Below are 23,875 nucleotides of genomic sequence, written 5' to 3'. Positions count from 1 at the left end.
TGCCAAAGAATAGGTCCCAGTTATCAATGAATGGGATTGCAAGTTCCTTGCAGTACCTGTCTAGCCAGCGATTTATACCAATTGTCCTAGACATCCATTCATTGCCCACTCCCTTTCTAGGCAAGATGCTACATATGACTGGGATCCCTCCCTTAGACCTAACTCAACTAACTCAAAAGCTTTACTGAAAAGAGTTAGTAAATTAGTTAGGCAGGAACGGTTCTTCGTGAAGCTATGTTGAGTATCGAAGATCGAATTATGCTTATCAAGATGACTTCTTATAACATCATCTATAATCGACTCCAGTAATTTGCCTACAATTGAGGTCAGGCTTGTTGGGCGGTAATTTGACGGTAATGACTTGTCTCCTGCTTTAAAAATAGGAATTACATTAGCCATCTTCCACATATCATCACTACACCTGTTTGAAGAGATATATTAAAAGAATGTCTATTAATGGTTCACAAAGCTCCATTTTGCACTCCTTAAGAACCATCGAAAAAAGTTCATCAGGACCCGTGGATTTATTTTGCTTCACTCGGTCAACCTGTTTGATTAACATATTCCTAGTGACTCTGATATTACATAATATATTTTCTTCAGGCCACTAAAAAAAATATTTCCTGGGATGTTGTTAGGTAAGACACATATGCAACAGTTAGGTATCTTTATTGTGAAACGTTTCGCCTACACAGTAGGCTTCTTCAGTCAAGTACAGAAAAGTTGATAGAAGCAGAAGATACTTGAAGACGATGTAATCAGTCCATCACCCTTAAAGTTTTGAGGTGGTCAGTCCCTCAGTCTGGAGAAGAGCATTGTTCCATAGTATGAAACAATATGGAGAAGAAGTGACAGGATGGAGCTTTTATAGCGCCAAGAGGTGAGACGTAGGAGAGGTAAGAACTCAGATGGAAATATAAACACAAATGCAGTATAATATGATCCTTTATTGACAACGTTTCACCCACGCAGTGGGCTTTTTCAAGTCACACACGATGTTGAGAGGTCCCTCTCAAATCCAGCCCCTCTCACTAGTGGAAGTTGTCGAAGTTGATTGGGATATTGTTAATGTTTTCCTGCGTGAAAACCGAGAGAAAATAATTATTAAAAGTCGAACACATTTCATTCTCCATGAAAATAAGTGGTATAAAATACCGACACAATGGAAACGTAAACACATATGCAGTTTAATGTGATTCTACCCCAGGTAGATCTGTGTGTGACTTGAAAAAGCCCACTGTGTGGGCGAAACGTTGTCAATAAAGGATCACATTAAACTGCATATGTGTTTATATTTTCATTCTCCATGTCAGTGAGTTGTATAGTTATTTATAAGAGGACCTAACTTTTGTCTACTCTTCGTTCTATATACATAGATAAATCCTGTCAGATTAGTTTTTGTATCATTTGCCAGTTTAATTTCATAGTCCCGTTTAGCTTTTCTTACACCTTTTTAAGTTCCCTCTTAAAAGTGGAGATCATTAACAGCAGAAATTTTGCAATTCTCACCTCTATGTACTCACCTATACGTGGTTGCACAGGTTGAGTCTCAGATCCTGGGCCTACCTTTTCAATGGCCGCTCCTGGGTTCCTTCTCTCCTGGCTTCATTAGCTCAGTCGTATCTGTGTGATAATTGCTTTGGAACCGACAGGTTGAAGAATGAGACATATATTTAATATATAGAAATCTTTATTGAGGAAACGTTTCGCCACACAGCAGCTTCATCAGTCTGATGCATACGAACATAAGAAAGAAGGAACACTGTAATAGGCCTACTGGCCCATGCGAGGCAGGTCCAAGTCTCCTACCGGCTTAAGCCAATGCTCTAACCTAGTTAGGTCAGGTCACATTCACTTAAGGAAGGAGCATGGCATATGACCTAGTAGCACAAGCTAGTCAGGTCCAACTCACACCCACTCATGTATGTATCCAACCTATTTTTAAAACTACACAGCGTTTTAGCCTCTATAACTGCACAGGGGAGTTTGTTCCACTCATCCACAACACTATTACCAAACCAGTGCTTTCCTATATCCTTCCTGAATCTGAATTTTTCCAATTTAAAACCATTGCTGCGATTCCTGTCTTGGCTAGATATTTTTAGTACTCTATTTGCATCCCCTTTATTTATTCCTGTCTTCCATTTATACACCTCAATCATATCCCCCCTAATTCTACGTCTTTCTAGAGAGTGCAGATTCAGGGCCCTTAGTCTATCCTCAGAGGGAAGGTTTCTGATACATGGGATCAACTTTGTCATCCTCCTTTGTACATTTTCCAGAGCATTTATATCCATTCTGTAATACGGTGACCAAAACTGTGCAGCATAATCTAAATGAGGCCTAACCAAGGATGTATAGAGTTGACGAACAACCTGAGGACTCCTATTATTTATACTTCTAGATGGTTTAGAAAGACACGTAAGCAAACACTATGACATTTATAAGAAAACGTTTCGATCTTGGGACCTTGATCACAATTTGTATAGCCAGTAGGCCTACTGCAGTGTTCCAGCATTCTTATGTTCATGTCATTGCACCCTCTGACCTGTCTTACCTGAGAAAACATAAATATCTGCGTTTTCAGCTTTCAGGTGAGCCCTTGCGTGCCTTTTTCATCTCTTAGTCATAAACATAAGAACCAAGGGACACTGCAGTAGGCCTACTGGCCCATGCTAGGCGAGTCTTTCTCAAGCCAACCATTCCCACCCAGGTATTTGTCTAACATTTTCCCACAGCCACCCAAGAATTAGTCTCAGTACCTCAGGTACTAATCAAACCCAGTCTTTTACACTCATACATCTATCCAGTATCTCCTCATTAATTCCTCGCAGTATTTTGTATGCCGTTACCATATTAGCGCAGATCCTTCTGTTCTCTAATGTTATCATGTTTAGCTTCTTTAACCTCTCCTCATATCTATACTCCATCGTTCTATGACTGGTCTTGTTGCAAATTTCTGCGCAGGTGTGGGTTCAGTATTGGTGCTACATGCTCCAATAGGTTCCTGAAAACTAATCTTAGAAACCACGGCACGGGTGGGTCTGGAATTCACGGCAAGTGAGTCAAGCCCATTTATACCATGGTTTGAAGAAATGAGACACTTATGCAACATATGGGAATGATAAATTAGACACATGTGCAACTCTTGGGTATCTTTATTGAGGAAACGTTTCGCCACACAGTGGCTTCATCAGTCCATACAAAGGAGAATCTTGAAGAACAGGAGGAGAATGAGGTAATCAGTCCCTCAACCTTGAGTCGATGTGGTCAGTCCATCAATCTTGAATAGAATACGGCATACGTGCGGAGAAGGAGCAGGAGAGGTGCAGGAGTCATAGGTGGTGTCACATTTGTTCAATGTGGAAGTAGGTTGTGCCCAAGAATTAGGCAAGCGAAGAATTCCCAAGTATTAAGATCCCAAGAAGTTGCAGTGTCTGACAGATGTTATGAATGGTTTTGAAAACCGACAAGGGATTGATTATCTCAAGTCTCCTTACCCATTTCTACTTTGTACTGGACTGATGAAGCCACTGTGTGGCGAAACGATTCTTGATAAATTAGACACATGTGCAACTCTTGGGTATCTTTATTGAAGAAACGAAGATACCCAAGAGTTGCACATGTGTCTAATTTATCAACATGTCGGTTCTCTGAACCATTCATCTTCGAAACGATTCTTCAATAAAGATTCCCATATGTTGCATAAGTGTCTCAATTCTTCAACTTATCGGTTTTCAAAACCATACATATACAATGGTTTGTTTACAATCGTGTTATAACGATTACGCGAGTCATAACTAATCTTAGAATTGCCAGACGGGTGTATGCTGATTGCCAGACTCATGTTGACTTGAGCTTCAGACGATATGCTCAGATACAAGGTTTATTCCAAGTTCCTTCTCCTTTAGATAGAAAGAGGTATGGGTGTGTGTGGGAAACAAGCAGGTTGCAACACTTGGGTTGGAAACAGTAAATGTATAAAAGGCATTCAGCATGAAGTTATAAATAAAGACAATAGATCAGGTCAGCAAACAAAGGGGGACAGCAGAGGGCAGCAAGGGACTAGCTCCCTTAAGGTTTACTATACTAATAGCAGGAGTGTAAGAAATAAGATAGATGAGCTAAGATTAATTGCAAGTGCAGGAAACAGATATTATTGCTATAACAGAGACCTGGCTAAATCTGAAAGATAGAGAGATGCCCTCTGAATGTCACATACAAGGCTATAAATTATTCCACACTGACAGGGTCAACAGGAAAGGTGGTGGAGTAGCGATGTATGTCAGAGACAATTTAAATTGTTGTGTTAGACAAGATATTAAATTAGAAGCGTCAGCCACTGAATCTGTTTGGTTACAGCTTCTCGAGGGCCGAGAAAAACTAATTTTGGGTGTGATTTACAGGGCCCCAAATCTTGATAGGGAGTGCAGTAAACTTCTATGGGACGAAATTCGTAAGGCATCTACATACGAAAATGTTGTGCTAATGGGAGATTTCAACTATAGACAGATTGACTGGAGCAATTTGACAGGAAATTTAGAGTCAGGTGACTTTCTTGATACGATCCAGGATTGTTTTTTAAAACAGTTTGTGACAGAGCCAACTAGGGGAAATAACCTCCTTGACTTGGTTCTTGCCAGTAGGGAAACACTAATTAATAATCTTGAGGTTAATGATGAGCTTGGGGAAAGTGATCACAAATCACTCAGTTTTAATATATCATGGAATTCCCCTAATAATGGCAATCAAGTCTCCGTCCCTGACTTTCGCTTGGCTGATTTCATAGGACTGAAAAATTACTTAGGTGGGCTGAACTGGAATGACCTGACTAAGGGTCGGGTAGGTGGTGATGGTTGCCGATATGATGCTTTCCAGGGCATAGTTCTAGCTGCTCAGTCAAATTATGTTCCAAATAGGGAAATCAGATCAAACAAAAATGATCCTAAATGGATGAACAATAGATTAAAATATCTGATTGGTCAAAAGAGAGGCATATATAGGCAAATCAAAAGAAGAGAGGGGCAATTGAGAAATCGATATATTCAGTTAAAGAGAGAAATAAAAAAGGGAATTAGAAAAGCAAAAAGAGATTATGAGGTTAAAGTTGCAAGAGAATCGAAGACTAACCCAACAGGATTCTTTCAGGTATACAGAAGTAAGATCAGGGACAAGATAGGCCCACTCAAAAGTTCCTCGGGTCAGCTCACTGACAGTGATAAGGAAATGTGTAGAATTTTTAACACATACTTCCTCTCAGTTTTTACACAGGAGGATACCAGCGATATTCCAGTAATGATAAATTATGTAGAACAGGACGATAATAAACTGTGCACTATTAGGGTCACAAGTGAAATGGTCCTTAGGCAAATAGATAAATTAAAACCTAACAAATCCCCAGGCCCTGATGAACTGTATGCAAAGGTTCTAAAGGAATGTAAAGAGGAGCTTAGCACACCTTTGGCTAATCTTTTCAACATATCACTACAAACTGGCATGGTGCCAGATAAGTGGAAAATGGCAAATGTGATACCTATTTTCAAAACAGGTGACAGGTCCTTAGCTTCGAACTATAGACCAATAAGCCTAACCTCCATAGTGGGAAAATTTATGGAATCAATAATTGCCGAGGCAGTTCGTAGCCACCTTGAAAAGCATAAATTAATCAACGAATCTCAGCATGGTTTTACAAAGGGGCGTTCCTGCCTTACGAATTTATTAACTTTTTTCACTAAGGTATTTGAGGAGATAGATCATGGTAATGAATATGATATTGTGTATATGGACTTCAGTAAGGCTTTTGACAGGGTCCCACATCAGAGACTATTGAGGAAAATTAAAGCACATGGAATAGGAGGAGAAATTTTTTCCTGGATAGAGGCATGGTTGACAAATAGGCAGCAGAGAGTTTGCATAAATGGGGAGAAATCAGACTGGGGAAGCGTCACGAGCGGTGTTCCACAGGGGTCAGTGTTGGGCCCCCTGCTGTTCACAATCTACATAAACGACATAGATGAGGGCATAAAGAGCGACATCGGCAAGTTTGCCGATGACACCAAAATAGGCCGTCGAATTCATTCTGACGAGGACATTCGAGCACTCCAGGAAGATTTGAATAGACTGATGCAGTGGTCGGAGAAGTGGCAGATGCAGTTTAATATAGACAAATGCAAAGTTCTAAATGTTGGACAGGACAATAACCATGCCACATATAAACTAAATAATGTAGATCTTAATATTACGGATTGCGAAAAAGATTTAGGAGTTCTGGTTAGCAGTAATCTGAAACCAAGACAACAGTGCATAAGTGTTCGCAATAAAGCTAATAGAATCCTTGGCTTCATATCAAGAAGCATATATAATAGGAGTCCTCAGGTTGTTCTTCAACTCTATACATCCTTGGTTAGGCCTCATTTAGATTATGCTGCACAGTTTTGGTCACCGTATTACAGAATGGATATAAATTCTCTGGAAAATGTACAAAGGAGGATGACAAATTTGATCCCATGTATCAGAAACCTTCCCTATGAGGATAGACTAAGGGCCCTGAATCTGCACTCTCTAGAAAGACGTAGAATTAGGGGGGATATGATTGAGGTGTATAAATGGAAGACAGGAATAAATAAAGGGGATGTAAATAGTGTTCTGAAAATATCTAGCCTAGACAGGACTCGCAGCAATGGTTTTAAGTTGGAAAAATTCAGATTCAGGCAGGATATAGGAAAGTACTGGTTTGGTAATAGAGTTGTGGATGAGTGGAACAAACTCCCAAGTACCGTTATAGAGGCCAGAACGTTGTGTAGCTTTAAAAATAGGTTGGATAAATACATGAGTAGATGTGGGTGGGTGTGAGTTAGACCTGATAGCTTGTGCTACCAGGTCGGTTGCCGTGTTCCTCCCTTAAGTCAATGTGACCTGACCTGACTGGGTTGGGTGCGTTAGTTTGGGCCGGTGGGAGACTTGGACCTGCCTCGCATGGGCCAGTGGACCTTCTGCAGTGTTCCTTCGTTCTTATGTTCTTATGTTCTTACAGAGGTTTCGTAGCCTTTTCGCCCCAAGTATGTTATGGGTCTGCAGTCTTCTTTTCCCGTCTCTAATCTTCAGAACTCAGCATTTGCTGAGCCACTTTTCAGACCTGATCTGTGGCTTGTCCTGTTCCATATATAGTCCTACCTGGTCCTCACCTGCTTGTATTCATCTGCAAACAGGAATACCTTAGACTCTCTTCTATCATGGTGTTGCCGTACACAGGAATCAGTACCAGTCCCAGTTCTATTCTTTTTGGAACCTGTTACGCCTTTTACTGCGATACGTAAATAAATGTCCTGGTTCCTAGGGGTCACAACCTGCCTAGTCTAGGGGCATTTAAAATATTAATACGTATAAAAGAATACCAACCTGGGGTGAGTTTGTTCCTTCACACAAATTATTAAATAAATAGCATTTATATTAACAGGAAGGGCACGAAAACTAACATATATATAAAAATATAATATATTAACAGTAAACTAGCATATACAACCTACACACTACATAAAAAAGTCACCAAACACCAGTACACCTTTACCAAGTACTCACTAGCACACTGCTACTAGTGATTAAAACAAATAAACATATTTAAACAGGGAGGCGCCATGACCCTCCCCTTCCTGCACCTTCTGGCGGCCTCTTACCCTGCAGGCAGAACACTACACAAGTGTTCTACCAAAACTTAAACAGGCCTCTCCTCATACTAGGGCTTTACAGATAAACACGGGAACACCAAAACAAGTAAAATAACCTATGGCCTAAACTCATCCCTTCCCCTACTGACACAAACACCAAAGCGTGACGTTTTGCTCCAGCCGCCGCTGTTCTCGTACTGACTCACAAGCACACCTCACCTGCCCCTGTCCTGTCCTGGCTACGCTTCAGGACTAATACTCGTCTGCTTTCAGAACAAATCCTGTAAACTGACATTATATATGGAGCGCTTTTTTATTCACATATTTTACAATACAATGTGTAATAGAATCTCACTCGTATGTATAATGTTGGCCAAGATCAGGGTGCTGGCACGGGTCTTAATCTTGAGATGACCCGTCTCTGGCTCCTGAAGGAGAATTGATTCTTCACTGTTGCAGCATATGCTGCTCAAGCTATTTGCTTCCCAGAAGTGAGAGACATTATATAATGGACTTGACCTGTAGCTCAGCAGGTCGCGAGGGAGTTAAAACGATGCAGCTCTGACCTCAAGAACTGGAAAGAGAGAGCCTTCACTAGAACCTTACTCGTCACACTCGCCCCTTTCATCGCTTCTTGTCAGACAATAATTGGTTGTTTCCTTCCTGTTAAGAAGGTACAAGAGTGAAGCATCTCTGTGAAGGACATCAGTAATACAAGCAACACTAATGATATCAACAATACATGCAACACCTGCAACACTGTGGAGGGGATTTACAGCAACAGCAGCGCTGTGGGTATTAAAAGTATATTGTTGTATCATGAAACAGTATTTTATTCTAATGAGACAGTGAAACAAACTTTAGAAGAACTTAGCGAAGGGAAATGAATTATTGGAGGAAGAGGAAGGCAATAGAGAGGAAATTAGAAGAGTGAAATGGGTTCTGGGAAGAGTTAGTGGATTGGAACGTACGTGCGACGGGAGTAAGTACTAATTTACAAAGAAATATTGATGGAAGTAAAGAACTGACATGCGCTCTACGAAGAGCTACTGTAGAGCTGGAAATTAGACATAAGTGCAGCATCTGGGTATCTTCATTCATTCCTTCATTAGGGATTTGCTGGTACTTCCGGCCCGGGTCTTCTCCAGATAGTGACTCGGCGGTATCTTTATTGTAGACGTTTCGCCATCCAGTGGCTTTATCAATACAAATTCAAGGATATAACTTGAAGTAGGTAGATCTATATACAAAAGATGAGGTAATCAACCCCTCGGCCTTGATGCTAGTGTGAAGTGCACCATAGTTGTGATGAATCTGGAGATCACAGGCAAGAAGGCTGGCGCTTTTATACTGGCGTCAGCCTTCTTGCCAATGCTACTTACTGAATGGTTATAACTGACCATAATTTTTAAAGGGATGGACCGCTAAGCCAGCTGAAGGCCTCAGTCAAATGACCAAAAGCTCCAACGGCGGGTCATTATCTGACGAAGATTCACGTCAAGAAACACTCGTCTTGTTTCCTGACGAACCTTACCTAACCTAACCTTGCCTGTGCTCTCCCGAGTCTTCAAGACCACGGTGCTCTTCACACCACCAAGGTTGAGGGACTCATTACCTCATCTTTTGTGTACATTCCTATTGTTGATAAATTAGACACATGTGCAATTCTTGGGTATCTTTATTGAGGAAACGTTTCGCCACACAGTGGCTGGACTGAACACATCGACTCAAGGTTGAGGGACTGATTACCTCATTCTCCTCCTGTTCTTCAAGTTTCTCCTACGTATGGACGGACGAAGCCACTGTGTGGCGAAACGTTTCCTCAATAAAGATACCCAAGAGTTGCACATGTGTCTAATTTATCAACATGTCGGTTCTCTGAACCATTCATCTACATTCCTATTGTCTTCCAGTTATGTCCTTGACTTTGTATTGATAAAGCCACTGGATGGCGAAACGTCTACAATAAAGATACCCAGATGTTGCACATGTGTCTAATTTTCATCTTGTCAGTACTGTATACCATTCATGTATAACAGTTAGTGAAATATGCATAAGTGAAGAATGCATAGGAAGATAACACAATAGGAAGGGAAGCAGGTATTTTGAAAGAGATATAGGAGGAACTACCTTATCACCAAGTGAGTGGTGATAAGGTAGTTATATTCAGTTATGTATAAAGTATAAGTGAGTTTCACTTATTCTTTATACATAACTGAATTTATAAGCCAAGAGCCGATAATTCCTCGTCTCAGTTTTCTATCTGCTCTTCCCCGCACCCTCCCCATCATCTTTATTTCATGTCTTCTTCTCCATTTGTATTTGATTGAAGAAGCTTATTGTGTAGGCAAAACATTTCAATAATAAAGGTACCCAACTGTTGCCCATGTATCTTAATAATCAAAGAGTAACAGCAGCATATGAATCACTAAGGAATGCATCAACGCTTCAGGCATCACTTTAAACGACATCAACAGCACAATTAACACTAAGTAAGGCATCACTAACAAAAGCAACACTGGAAGAAGTGAACAACAAAATCCACACTGTGGGAGACTTCCAAAGAGTTCTGAGGTGCCATTGTGTAGGACATCAACAAAACAAACAACACAGTGATGATCATCCACAATTCATCCAACACTATGAAGGTCATCCAATACTTAAGGAACATCATATAAAATATATGAAACACACGTGAATGATTTCAGTGACACTGAAGAGGACATCAGCAACTGAAAGAAGACTGCAGAGAACATCGCAAATACTACCATGGAGGACAACATTAAAACAAGTAATAGTGTGGAAAATAACATTAAAAGCCGAACATTGTGGCTAACAACAGCACACACTGAAGGACACTAGCAACACATCATCACGGACGAGGTCATTCACTTACGCAACATTGTTAGTGTTCCAAATGGATCAGGCGACGACGGACTTCGGATCGCATGGCTACATGTTTGATTCCTCTTATTGTCGAGGAAATAATATGTCACAGCAAGTGAAACACTTAGGGAGGAATTTGTCCAGCAAGAACTTATTCACCAGAGAAAGCTGTAGTAGAGAGTGACACACTGAAGGTGGACGTAGTGGAATGAAAAACATTAAAAGTAGAGGTGAGGCATAACATTGGAGAGGAATCAGATTAATGGGGCACAATAGGACGAAAAATTATTGGGAGATTTAAAAATTCAACTCACTACTTCATACAAAGGTACAAAAAAAAATAATAAAAAATATCAATCGAGTCCAACTTAATAAGCCTGGACTAGGGTAATGAAGTTCGAATCCTGTAAAAGAAGACATGTGGAATACATCAACAACACAAGTAACACACTGACCGTGTGGCCTAATGGATAAGGCGTCGGACTTCGGATCCGAAGATTGCAGGTTCGAGTCCTGTCACGGTCGACAAAGGAAATATTTTACAGTGGTGAGCAGGTGAACCAGAGCAGAGTTTATCTATTTGAAGACGCCAGAGGAAGAAGTAGTGGAGTGAGAATCACACAGAGAGGAATAAGTGGAATAAAAGACGCTAGGAGAATTTCGTGAAACCGGTCACATAAGAGGAGGAAGTAGAGGACTGGAAGATACTAGAGAAGGGAGTAATAGAGATGAAAATTCACCTCAGCACTTCATGTATAGGTGCAAACATCTTGTTGGTTTGATAAGCATCGCAAGACCTGAAGAATATTTTAGCAACTTGCTCTCAGGTAATGAATCCTGAAAAACACTAATATATATAGATATATATATATATATATATATATATATATATATATATATATATATATATATATATATATATATATATATAGGTAGTAGTAGGTAGTAGGTTGGCAGACAGTTACCACCCAGGGAGGCACTACCGTCCTGCCAAATGAGTGTGAAACACAAGCCTGTAATTGTTTTACATGACGGTAGGATTGCTGGTCTTTTTCTGTCTCATAAACATGCAAGGTTGCAGGTACGTCTTGCTGCTTCTACACTTAGGTCACACTACACATGCATGTTCAAGCATATATATAATAACCCCTCTGGGTTTTCTTCTATTTTCTTCCTAGTTCTTGTTCTTGTTTGTTTCTGCTTATCTCCATGGGGAAGTGGAATATAATTCTTCCTCTGCAAGAATTTAATGACACATTAAACAAATAATAAATCTTAATTCTTGGGTAGAGTATTAGGTGTGTTTCACAGGGTCGGGTGTCGTCACGCGTGTGTGAGGTGTTGCTTTGTTGTGGGATGTGATGGTCAGGTGTAATCTTAACCTTATATATGCCTTCCTTTGATGCATTGTTTCTATAGTTCCTTGATAATGTAAGAAGTCACAAAAGCGCTTGGAATATATATATATATATATATATATATATATATATATATATATATATATATATATATATATATATATATATATATATATATATATATATATATATATATATATATATATATAATTGTTTTACATGATGGTAGGATTCCTGATGTCTTTTGTCTGTCTCATAAATATGCAAGATTACAGGTACGTCTTGCTACTTCTACTTACACTTAGGTCACACTACACATACATGTACACATTTATTTATACACACTCATCTGAGTTTTCTTTGATTTTATCTTAATAGTTCTTGTTCTTATTACTTTTCCTTTTATATCCATGGGGAAGTGGAATAAGAATCTTTCCTCCGTAAGCCATGCGTGTTGTAAAAGTCAACTAAAATGCCGGGAACAATGGGCTAGTAACCCCTTTTCATGTAATAATTACTAAAAAGAATAAGAAGAAGAAAATTGTCAAAGTGGGAAGTCTGAATGTGCGTGGATGTTGTGCAAATGATAAGAAAGAGATGATTATGGATGTTATGGATGAGAAGAAGCTGGATGTCCTGGCTTTAAGTGAAACAAAGGTGAAGGGGGTGGGAGAGTTTCAATGGAGAGGAATAAATGGGATTAGGTCAGGGGTTTCAAATAGAGTTAGAGCTAAAGAAGGAGTAGCAATAATGTTGAAGGATAAGCTATGGCAGGAAAAGAGGGACTATAAATGTATTAATTCAAGGATTATGTGGAGCAAAATAAAGATTGGATGTGAAAAGTGGGTTATAATAAGCGTGTATGCACCTGGAGAAGAGAGAAGTGTAGAGGAGAGAGAGAGATTTTGGGAAATGTTGAGTGAATGCGTGGTGAGTTTTGAATCAAGTGTGAGAGTAATGGTGGTTGGGGATTTCAATGCTAAAGTGGGTAAAAATGTTATGGAGGGAGTAGTAGGTAAATTTGGGGTGCCAGGGGTAAATGTAAATGGGGAGCCTTTAATTGAGCTATGTGTAGAAAGAAATTTGGTAATAAGTAATACATATTTTATGAAAAAGAGGATAAATAAATATACAAGGTATGATGTAGCATGTAATGAAACTAGTTTGTTAGATTATGTATTGGTGGATAAAAGGTTGATGGGTAGGCTCCAGGATGTACATGTTTATAGAGGGGCAACTGATATATCGGATCATTATTTTGTTGTAGCTACAGTTAGAGTAAGAGGTAGATGGGAAAAGAGGAAGGTGGCAACAACAAGTAAGAGGGAGGTGAAAGTGTATAAACTAAGGGAGGAGGAAGTTCGGGTGAGATATAAGCGACTATTGGCAGAAAGGTGGGCTAGTGCAAAGATGAGTAGTGGGGGGGTTGAAGAGGGTTGGAATAGTTTTAAAAATGCAGTATTAGAATGTGGGGCAGAAGTTTGTGGTTATAGGAGGGTGGGTGCAGGAGGAAAGAGGAGTGACTGGTGGAATGATGAAGTAAAGGGTGTGATAAAAGAGAAAAAGGTAGCTTATGAGAGGTTTTTACAAAGCAGAAGTGTTATAAGAAGAGCAGAGTATATGGAGAGTAAAAGAAAGGTAAAGAGAGTGGTGAGAGAGTGCAAAAGGAGAGCAGATGATAGAGTGGGAGACGCACTGTCAAGAAATTTTAATGAAAATAAGAAAAAAATTTGGAGTGAGTTAAACAAGTTAAGAAAGCCTAGGGAAAGTATGGATTTGTCAGTTAAAAACAGAGTAGGGGAGTTAGTAGATGGGGAGATGGAGGTATTAGGTAGATGGCGAGAATATTTTGAGGAACTTTTAAATGTTAAGGAAGAAAGGGAGGCAGTAATTTCATGCACTGGCCAGGGAGGTATACCATCTTTTAGGAGTGAAGAAGAGCAGAATGTAAGTGTGGTGGAGGTACGTGAGGCATTACGTAGAATGAAAGGGGGTAAAGCAGCTGGAACTGACGGGATCATGACAGAAATGTTAAAAGCAGGGGGGATATAGTGTTGGAGTGGTTGGTACTTTTGTTTAATAAGTGTATGAAAGAGGGGAAGGTACCTAGGGATTGGCGGAGAGCATTTATAGTCCCTTTATATAAAGGGAAAGGGGACAAAAGAGACTGTAAAAATTATAGAGGAATAAGTTTACTGAGTATACCAGGAAAAGTGTACGGTAGGGTTATAATTGAAAGAATTAGAGGTAAGACAGAATGTAGGATTGCGGATGAGCAAGGAGGTTTCAGAGTGGGTAGGGGATGTGTAGATCAAGTGTTTACATTGAAGCATATATGTGAACAGTATTTAGATTAAGGTAGGGAAGTTTTTATTGCATTTATGGATTTAGATAAGGCATATGATAGAGTGGATAGAGGAGCAATGTGGCAGATGTTGCAAGTATATGGAATAGGTGGTAAGTTACTAAATGCTGTAAAGAGTTTTTATGAGGATAGTGAGGCTCAGGTTAGGGTGTGTAGAAGAGAGGGAGAATACTTCCCGGTAAAAGTAGGTCTTAGACAGGGATGTGTAATGTCACCATGGTTGTTTAATATATTTATAGATGAGGTTGTAAAGGAAGTAAATGCTAGGGTGTTCGGGAGAGGGGTGGGATTAAATTTTGGGGAATCAAATTCAAAATGGGAATTGACACAGTTACTTTTTGCTGATGATACTGTGCTTATGGGAGATTCTAAAGAATAATTGCAAAGGTTAGTGGATGAGCTTGGGAATGTGTGTAAAGGTAGAAAGTTGAAAGTGAACATAGAAAAGAGTAAGGTGATGAGGGTATCAAATGATTTAGATAAAGAAAAATTGGATATCAAATTGGGGAGGAGGAGTATGGAAGAAGTGAATGTTTTCAGATACTTGAGAGTTGACGTGTCGGCGGATGGATTTATGAAGGATGAAGTTAATCATAGAATTGATGAGGGAAAAAAGGTGAGTGGTGCGTTGAGGCATATGTGGAGTCAAAAAACTTTATCTATGGAGGCAAAGAAGGGAATGTATGAAAGTATAGAAGTACCAACACTCTTATATGGGTGTGAAGCTTGGGTGGTAAATGCAGCAGCGAGGAGACGGTTGGAGGCAGTGGAGATGTCCTGTTTAAGGGCAATGTGTGGTGTAAATATTATGCAGAAAATTCGGAGTGAGGAAATTAAGAAAAGGTGTGGAGTTAATAAAAGTATTAGTCAGAGGGCAGAAGAGGGGTTGTTGAGGTGGTTTGGTCATTTAGAGAGATTGGATCAAAGTAGAATGACATGGAAAGCATATAAATCTATAGGGGAAGGAAGGCGGGGTAGGGGTCGTCCTCGAAAGGGTTGGAGAGAGGGGGTAAAGGAGGTTTTGTGGGCGAGGGGCTTGGACTTCCAGCAAGCGTGCATAAGCGTGTTAGATAGGAGTGAATGGAGACGAATGGTACTTGGGACCTGACGATCTGTTGGAGTGTGAGCCGGGTAATATTTAGTGAAGGGATTAAGGGAAACCGGTTATTTTCATATAGTCGGACTTGAGTCCTGGAAATGGGAAGTACAATGCCTGCACTTTAAAGGAGGGGTTCAGGATATTAGCAGTTTGGAGGGATATGTTGTGTATCTTTATATGTGTATATGCTTCTAAACTGTTGTATTCTGAGCACCTCTGCAAAAACAGTGATAATGTGTGAGTGAGGTGAAAGTGTTGAATGATGATGAAAGTATTTTCTTTTTGGGGATTTTCTTTCTTTTTTGGGTCACCCTGCCTCGGTGGGAGACGGCCGACTTGTTGAAAAAAAAAATTGTATATATATATATACATATGTGTGTGTGTGTTAGTTACCATTTTGTCCTAGGCACATGTCGATTAGACACTAGGCCTGTTGTGTGTGTGTGTGTGTGTGTGTGTGTGTGTGTGTGTGTGTGTGTACCTAATTGTGCTCACCTAATTGTGGTTTGCTAGGACTGTGTTCTCAGCTTGCCTCGTTAGGTATTCCTGGATTATAATTGGTTCAGCCTGAATACCACAAGGTTATGATTGGTTAAACCATACCACGGGCGGGACTGAACCCGCGGTCAGAGAGTTATGATTGGTTATTGTCTCTCAGAGGTGAGGAGCTTGTTAGTGTCAGTGTGTGTTGTTCCTGCTTGTTGTGTGTGTCTGGTGTCCCTACTGCCCTTCCTACTGCTGTCTCCTACGCTGTTTCTCGCTCCTGAAGTTCTCCTAGAAGTTCTTGACTCCTCTTACATCCTTGACGTCTTGCAGATTTAAGGAAGCTGAGGTATACAAAGGTTATAGTTAATCTGACTGTTAACCTGACTCACTAATATAGCTCTCCCTTATATTAGTCTTTAAAAATGTTTCAGTGGTGGGCCCCCCACCACAGCTTCAGTGGTGGGCCCCCCACCACAGCTTCAGGGGTGGGCCCCCACCACAGCTTCAGTGGTGGGCCCACCACCACCGCTGCCGTGGTGGGCCCACCACCACAGCTTCAGTGGTGGGCCCCCCACCACAGCTTGAGTGGGGGGCCCCCACCACAGCTTCAGTGGTGGGCCCCCCACCACAGCTTCAGTGGTGGGCCCACCACCACAGCTTCAGTGGTGGGCCCCCCACCACAGCTTCAGTGAAGATTCTTCGGTGCTCAGAACTCTATCACTTGAAAATACTTAGTGATCAAGATCCCAAGAGTGAGATGTCTTCGGTGATGGTGTACTTAGTGCATGCACTGGTCTCCATTTCACCCTTACATCTCTGACATGCTACTGTACTGGGAGTTACACTCAATGGCCACTTTATTAGGAATACCCTTCTAGTACGGGTTTCTTTGTAGCATGATGACTTGACAGGCAGCGGTCCATTTGCAAGTGATGATGGATGCACTAAACTGTAGCAGTCATACACCATGACTCCATCACAGCACAAAGAAATGTATCTTCAACTTATGGAGACCTCTTAATCTAGTGCATCCACTAGTGCTTGAAAAAAGAACATAAGCCTGCCAAGACATCGTGCTGCAAGGAAACTCCTACTCACACCCTCAATGAAGAAAGATTGCCTGCAGTTTGCCAGAAAATATATGCATTGGAATGCTGACTGAAAAAAAAGTCATGTGGTCAGATGAATCCACATTTCAGTGTATTTGAGGTCATCAGAGCAGGGCGAGGCACCCCTCCTCCATCAGCAGGTATAACCCTGCATACACAGTGAGCGTCATAAAGCACCCACAATCGTTAAGAGTTTGGGGTTGCTTTAGTAGTTTACTTGGTCATGGGGGTTTGTACTTCCTTCCCCAAAACTACAATGAATGCCAACCACTACTTCACCATACCTGAGGATCATCTGCTCAATATTTTTGAAATTCACAACTGCACCACCTTCATGTATGACAGCACCCCACCACAAGACCAAAAACATAACCCAGCGGCTTTCTGAGAAAAAATATTGCGGTTTTGCAGTGGCCAGGGAATAGTCCAGACCTCAATCCTATTGAGACTGCCTGGAATATTATGAAAAGGAATATTATGTGAAATCCTGCCACATTTCATCCATGTTGTGCATGCACAACATGGACATTTGGGTCAACCAGTTATTCATTGAATATAACACGCAATATAAGACAAAATGTTTGTCTGATCTAAATTACATCATGTTCCACTTATTTAAACTGCAAAAAAGAAACCAAATGATTTATATCATGTACAGTTTCTCAAGTAGCCATAGATTCAAGGAATACAAGGGATAAAACAGAGAATCGAGCCTGCTTGCTTTTTTTTTTTTTACACAACAAAAATTAATAATTTTGTTCATTCAAATTATGTGTTACTAAAAAATGAATATGGTGGCAATTTTTTTATTTGTGCATTCAGACACCCATGCTTTCATAGCTAAATTATGAGTTCATATTACAGACGGCACCAGATATCTTCTCAATGGGCTGACCAAGAGCTCTTGAAACCATCAGAATGGGAATGGAACAGGTTGTCATCCCCTCCTTTGAATGACTGGTGTCTTCCTTTTTCTTTGTTACGACATTGGCTATTTTTTCACCAAGAATGGGTAACCCAAAAAAAAAGGCATTAACCATCACTCTATCAATAGCTCTCTGGCCAGAAGTACAGATATCACAAATCAAATGACAACATACCCACCCATCTTTCATAATCAGGCACTATATTTTACATCTCCAGAACTCAGGTCCAGCTAACTGCTTGCCCTGAATTCTTCATGTGTCAGAGGGAAAATATTTAACAGGAATTTCTTTAGAACAATTCAATACCTCACAAGGATTGAAAAAAACATTATGCCTAAGGATCTTAAGGAGAGTGCATATAGGCATCTCCTGGCAGATTTTCAGACAACGCTGAATAATTATATCATTCTTGCATATTTTTTTGGGATGCCTAACAGCCAATCACCAGATAATGATCTACTGTGGATGGTGTTTTCTGTCAGGAAAGAGGACAAATGTCATCTAACACTGATGCTGTCAGCTGATAATCTATCAACTGGTTAACCCCAGAAAGATATACTTCTAACAACAGTCTTTATATACTATACCTGAGTATGCTGTGTGTGAGTACTCACCTAGTTGTACTCACCTAGTTGTACTCACCTAGTTGAGGTTGCGGGGGTCGAGTCCGAGCTCCTGGCCCCGCCTCTTCACTGATCGCTACTAGGTCACTCTCCCTGAGCCGTGAGCTTTATCATACCTCTGCTTAAAGCTATGTATGGATCCTGCCTCCACTACATCGCTTCCCAAACTATTCCACTTCCTGACTACTCTGTGGCTGAAGAAATACTTCCTAACATCCCTGTGATTCATCTGTGTCTTCAGCTTCCAACTGTGTCCCCTTGTTACTGTGTCCAATCTCTGGAACATCCTGTCTTTGTCCACCTTGTCAATTCCTCTCAGTATTTTGTATGTCGTTATCATGTCCCCCCTATCTCTCCTGTCCTCCAGTGTCGTCAGGTTGATTTCCCTTAACCTCTCCTCGTAGGACATACCTCTTAGCTCTGGGACTAGTCTTGTTGCAAACCTTTGCACTTTCTCTAGTTTCTTCACGTGCTTGGCTAGGTGTGGGTTCCAAACTGGTGCCGCATACTCCAATATGGGCCTAACGTACACGGTGTACAGGGTCCTGAATGATTCCTTATTAAGATGTCGGAATGCTGTTCTGAGGTTTCCTAGGCGCCCATATGCTGCAGCAGTTATTTGGTTGATGTGCGCTTCAGGAGATGTGCCTGGTGTTATACTCACCCCAAGATCTTTTTCCTTGAGTGAGGTTTGTAGTCTCTGACCCCCTAGACTGTACTCCGTCTGCGGCCTTCTTTGCCCTTCCCCAATCTTCATGACTTTGCACTTGGTGGGATTGAACTCCAGGAGCCAATTGCTGGACCAGGTCTGCAGCCTGTCCAGATCCCTTTGTAGTTCTGCCTGGTGTTCGATCGAGTGAATTCTTCTCATCAACTTCACGTCATCTGCAAACAGGGACACCTCAGAGTCTATTCCTTCCGTCATGTCGTTCACAAATACCAGAAACAGCACTGGTCCTAGGACTGACCCCTGCGGGACCCCGCTGGTCACAGGTGCCCACTCTGACACCTCGCCACGTACCATGACTCGCTGCTGTCTTCCTGACAAGTATTCCCTGATCCATTGTAGTGCCTTCCCTGTTATCCCTGCTTGGTCCTCCAGTTTTTGCACCAATCTCTTGTGTGTGTGTGTGTGTGTGTGTGTGTGTGTGTGTGTGTGTGTGTGTGTGTGTGTGTGTGTGTGTGTGTGTGTGTGTTTGTGTCGTGCCGAAAAGGTAAAATTTGCGATTTTGGCTTAAATAGCAACGCTCTTCTTGCCAAATAGGGGAAAAGAAAATTTGTGTATGCAATAATATTGCAAAAATCATTCTGAACCTAACGAAAAAATATATTTCATTGTGTTTATGTATTAAATTATTGTTAACTTATCTAATATATTTAGTTGGATTATTCTAAATTTAATTGCGCTTGTTATAATAAGGTTAGGTAAGTTTTCTAAGGCTCTTTTGGTACAAAGTTATTATTTTTTACATTAACTTAAATAAAAAAATATATTTTTAAACTTGTAAGAGAAAATTTTAGAAGGAACTTAATTTTAAATGAGTTCTTGCTAATTGACCAATTTTACCTGTTCGACACGACATGAGCATGGAGTATCAGCAACACAAAGTAGATTGTGGAGGAATATCGTCAACACAACGTTGTGGTGGTATATCAGTAACATAATCAACACTGTAGTGATGTATCAGCAACACAAACAGCACTGTGGTGTTAAATCAACAACACTAAAGAAACTGTAATGGAATATTAAAACACAAGCAACACTTGGTGGAATATCATCAACACAATCGAATGAAATTGAGACACATGTACAACATCTGGGTATCTTTATTGTAGACGTTTCGCCATCCAGTGGCTTTATCAATACAAATTCCAGGACATAACTTGAAGACAGTAGGACTATGTACAGAAGATGAGGTAATCATGGAATCTTGATTCTGAGGACATGTACATAGCCTTCACGACTACGACAACTACTACTACAACTAACCCATCTCTTTGGGGAGGACCTACTTCCACTGGGGAATCCCGCCTACCAGTGACTATGCCCTCGTCTGCTACCCGTCCCATTTCCACCTGACGTTACTATATAAGCGTCAGGCGCCTTGCTTCTGCTTCAGAATCTCCACGACTACGGTGCTCTTCGCACCTACTGCTAGGTTGAGGGACTGATTACCTCATCTTCTGTACATAGTTCTCCTGTCTTCAAGTTATGTCCTGGAATTTTATATTGATAAAGCCACTGGATGGCGAAACGTCTACAATAAAGATACCCAGATGTTGCACATGTGTCTCAATTTCATCTTGTCGGTATTGTATACCATTCTAGTACAACACAAACGGAACTGTTGCTAAGCAACACTTAGAAAATCGTCAGCCTCGCATTCTTTATCTGGAGAACGTGAACAATAGAAGAAACACTGTAGAAGACATCAAGTGTGCAAGTCTCACTCCAGAGGACATCAACATCATCAATAACACTGTGGAAAGACATCATAAGCATCACTTTAGTACACATCATTCATAAACACTGGCGCCATTTTTAAAATCAATGTAACAAAACATCAACACTCTCGAAGCCACCAAAAAAAATAAAAAATCATAAAAAAAAAAAAAAAAAAAACACGAGGGGTCATGAGAACCTTCAAAACAAGAGAAATAGTGCCAGTGGTAAAACTTTTTACATCGCTGTGCTCCCTCTTTTGGAATATTGTGATGAATGGTTTGAAAAACCGACATGTTGAAGATTGAGACACTTATGCAGCATATGGGAATCTTTATTCAGGAAACGTTTCGCCACACAGTGGCTTCATCAGTCCTTACGCCTTCCTCTTTGTATTGGACTGATGAAGCCACTGTGTGGCGAAACGTTTCCTGAATAAAGATTCCCATATGCTGCATAAGTGTCTCAATTTTGGAATATTGCTCAGTGTTGGCGGCCCCATTCAGGGCATGAGAAATATCAGAGCTGGAGATCGTTTATAGCTCGCATAGAGCCGAAAAAGCCTTTAAATTTTTGGTAACGCTTTAAAGTCTTAAATATGTACTCACTGGAGAGGAGGAAAGAGAGATACGAGATAATATACGAGATAATATACGAGATAATATACGAGATAATATACATGTATACCTGGGAAGTACTTGAGGGCCTTGTCTCGAATCAGCACACTGCCATAACAACATACTGATGTGAGAGAAGGGGCGCTATGGGCACAATAAGGGAGCACTGTGTCAACATTCGGGGCCCCAGATTATTCAACACCTTACCAGAAGATATCAGAAACACTGCTGGGACAAGTTATAGAAGTCTTCACTAGGAAACTGTTAAATATCTTCACCAAGTGCTACATCAACCAGGAACATGTTGAGCAGTGGGTCTCCAGCAGCAACAGCCTGGTTTACAAGGCAAACACCCGACGAGCCTGACCCATGGCCGGGCTCCGGGAGTAGAAAGACTCGGCACTTATCAAATGTATAAGGTAAGGTATGTACTCTGACATAACTTACATATTGTAGTGGGCATCTAAGTCCTATTTTCACTGGAAATAATTACCTTATTCCTACATTTCCATGGTGTCCCGCAGCTCGGTTGGTAGCACACTTAGCTCATTTATTGAGAGTCCGTGGCTCGATCCCCAGTACGGGTGGAAAAATTGGGCGTGTTTCCTTAATACACCTGCTGTCCCTGGTTACCTGACAGTATGTAGGTACTGGGTGTTAGCCGACTGGTGTGGGTCCCATCCTGGGGGACAAAAGTAACCTAAGTTGCCCGAAATGTTCTGTATAACCTGGAGCTTTCTCTTTATTATGTCACTGATGTCATCTACGGTCTTTGTGGAAATTTTTAAATTTTCCCAAATTCAGCATGTGTAAATTTGAATAATATAATACCTGTGTATTAAAATGATGCTGATTTGACCCTTCGATAAATTTTGAGTGAGGGAAGGTGTGCATTGGTCACGGAATGATACAGGGGGACGGACACTATTTGTAATCTGCGAGCACTGGTTATCATACAAAATTCAGCTAATAATCTGGCATCTTCGAGGATAAATTGGGGTGTTTCGGCCTGAATTTGTAATGGGGACCTGTATTAATGTACCCTGTGTAAGAATTGGGACAAGAAATTAGAAGGACCTTCAGAATTACATGTGGATGATGGAAGATAAGAAGACTATGACTATGTCATCACTCACACAGGGAAGTGTGCTATTAGTCCTTCCATTTAGATTTCTCACTGGCTAGCGTAGGATTCTATTTGTTAGACAGGCGTTGCGGTGTGATCCATCTACAGCAATTAAATGGTAATAATGATTCAGGTAATACCCTGTAAATAATGATTCAGGTAATACCCTGTAAATAATGATTCAGGTAATACCCTGTAAATAATGATTCAGGTAATACCCTGTGAACCTCATGCAGGTAATTTCCCATAGTCTCTATAAATTGTATTATGTACTTGTGGAAATGAATAATAATAATAATAATAATAATGATAATAATAATAATAATAATAATAATAATAATAATATTATTATTATTATTATTATTATTATTATTATTATTATTATTATTATATCATTTTATAATTTAATTAATTTAATAATCGATCATAATCGCAAGCACTACAATGGATGGCATAAACTGCACAAGAAACTCAATGTGGAAGACAACATCACAACTGGTACACTGTGGATGAAATTAACACATACTAGCAACAAGAACAACTATGTGAGTTTTGAACAACACAAACAACACACTGACCGTGTGGCCTAATGGATAAGGCGTCGGACTTCGGATCCGAAGATTGCAGGTTCGAGTCCTGTCACGGTCGACGAAAGAAATATTTTACAGCGGTGATCAGTTGAAGCTCTCAGAGCAGACCTCGTCTACTTGAACACGCAAGAGGAAGTAGTGGAGTGTGAATCACAAGGAGAGGAATAAATGGAATGAAAGACACTAGGAGAATTAGTGAAGCGGGATACATTTGAGGAGGAAGTAGTGGGTTTGTACATACTAGAGAAGGGAGTACTAAGAGATGAAAACTCTCCTCAGCACATCGGGAACATGTACAGTAAACTTGCTGGTTTTATAAGCATCGCCAGACTTGAAGAATATTTCAGAATATTTCAGGTGATGAATCCTGAAAAATGTTACGAGATACAATACTTCGACGCCAGTAGCACAAGCAACACTTTGAAGAGCATCAACACAAACACCAATCTGGAGGAGTATCAGCAACATAAAGTGGAGCTTACGACGACGTTTAGGTCCGACTTGGACCATTTACAAAGTCACACTAACCAGAAGTGGAGCAGGACGGCTATATATAGGCAGGAAGAGGTAGTGTTATTTATGG

General features: G+C 40.5%; 2 non-coding genes across 2 annotated transcripts; both read left to right on the top strand.

The window, feature by feature from the left end:
- The first annotated feature begins 11,002 nt into the window (after positions 1–11,002).
- On the top strand, positions 11,003–11,075 carry TRNAR-UCG (transfer RNA arginine (anticodon UCG)). Its single transcript has one exon. It is a non-coding gene; the product is annotated as a tRNA-Arg (tRNA).
- A 12,202-nt stretch (positions 11,076–23,277) lies between these two features.
- Positions 23,278–23,350, top strand: TRNAR-UCG (transfer RNA arginine (anticodon UCG)). The gene has a single exon. It is a non-coding gene; the product is annotated as a tRNA-Arg (tRNA).
- The last annotated feature ends 525 nt before the right edge of the window (positions 23,351–23,875 follow it).

Source organism: Cherax quadricarinatus, chromosome 70 (assembly GCF_038502225.1).
Source record: "Cherax quadricarinatus isolate ZL_2023a chromosome 70, ASM3850222v1, whole genome shotgun sequence".
Taxonomy (NCBI): domain Eukaryota; kingdom Metazoa; phylum Arthropoda; class Malacostraca; order Decapoda; family Parastacidae; genus Cherax; species Cherax quadricarinatus.
The sequence above is the reverse complement of the archived record's forward strand: the minus strand, read 5'-3'. Positions and strand labels throughout refer to the sequence as shown.